The 1489-nt window shown below is 43.6% G+C and overlaps 1 pseudogene; it reads right to left on the bottom strand.

The window, feature by feature from the left end:
* Positions 1 to 4: 4 nt before the first annotated feature.
* LOC143562695 (UDP-glycosyltransferase 88B1 pseudogene) lies at positions 5 to 1156 on the bottom strand (annotated as a pseudogene).
* Positions 1157 to 1489: the final 333 nt, after the last annotated feature.

The raw sequence follows: 1489 nt of genomic DNA, 5'->3' as shown, positions 1-1489 counted from the left end.
GAACCCCGGCACACACGGCTTCCATGACTGAGTTCCACCCACAGTGTGTCACAAACCCACCGATAGACTTGTGGTTTAGGATTGCCACTTGTGGCGCCCATTTCTTTACCACGAGCCCTTTATCTTTTGTGCGGTCTAAGAAACCTTCAGGTAGCAGTACATCCAAGTCAGGGTCCGGTGGTGGCAGAAAACGGTCTTCTTTTTTGCTTGACGGTCGGCTTCTGACCACCCATAGAAACCGATGTCCACTCTTCTCTAACCCCTTCGCAATCTCCTTCAGCTGATCACTCGAAAACACACCTAAACTCCCAAAACATAAATACACAACACTTTGACTCGGTTGCAAATCTAGCCAATTCAAACAGTCATGTGACCATCAGCACCAACCGCCACCAACGGTCCCACACAGTAGATTGGTGGTGTATGCCCATCTGGGACACAAACTCCGTCAGTTATTGCTTTAATCGCTCTTGGTTCCAACAAATCAAAAGTATTTACGATTATTCCAGCTGATTTGGGCAAATGCTCGCATGTTTCAAGAAAGCTAGAATAATCAGAAGAGGTTCTATCAAGAAGTGGGACAACCATGTCCGACGACGGTATTGGGGGCAACCCAGGCGAATGAATGAGTGTATGCATATCTTTAAAACTTTTAGTAGTGGTTTTGTGAAGAGTAGGAATGTAAAGGAATTGTGCAAGGCAACATGCACCGGAAGTAAAGAAGTAGTAAACAAGCAGGTTAAAATTCTTAGCCACAGGCATAGCCGTCCAACAGAACATGTCGATAATAAAGGCAGTGATCTTAGAAGATAAAGAAATCGTTTGTAAAGCGTGATGGACGTTGGGGTTGCTAAGTCGAATAAGCTCAAAGATGATGGCTTCCATTGAAGGAAAATTTAAGGGGTCAAGGGGAATATTAGGGAGATGGTGGAAGGTGATTGCTGGAAGGTGGCAGAGATGTGGTGGACATAGGAGGCGGTTGTGCCGGTGTTGAAAGAGGGGATAAGAGTGAGGACGATGACGGAGTATGAAGGGTGGTGTTTGGTTATAAGTTTTCCGAGCTCCACCATTGAAATGAGGTGTCCCATACCAGGAGATGGATATAAAACTATTGTTCCCATTTTTTGTGATTAATTGCATGAGAGATAAAGAATGAATGGAGCCATGAACTTATAAAATATGATGGACGTTGATTGAAGTTATGAAAACAACATTAATGGCTTGTAATCACTACATCATCTTATCCAAGAATCTTATCTTTGACAATAATTATTTTGTAATTTGCATATGTTTCAGGAAAAACCCCAATGAAGCCAACACAAAACAAAACAGGTTTTGGATCATAACCCGATCGAGGTAATTAGTTCGATTCTTGCCTCATCATTTAGTTTCGGCGGCACCGGCCACCGGGTGATGATGGGAGATTGAGCGAGTAGATGGCGTTCACTAGTTGGATCCTTGAACTGAAAGGGTTTTATCTCACCGCACT

The sequence above is a fragment of the Bidens hawaiensis genome, unplaced genomic scaffold (assembly GCF_021521415.1).
Source record: "Bidens hawaiensis isolate Kalapana, Puna unplaced genomic scaffold, B.hawaiensis_p1.1 tig00021047_1, whole genome shotgun sequence".
Taxonomy (NCBI): domain Eukaryota; kingdom Viridiplantae; phylum Streptophyta; class Magnoliopsida; order Asterales; family Asteraceae; genus Bidens; species Bidens hawaiensis.
This window is presented reverse-complemented; position numbering and strand designations above follow the sequence as displayed.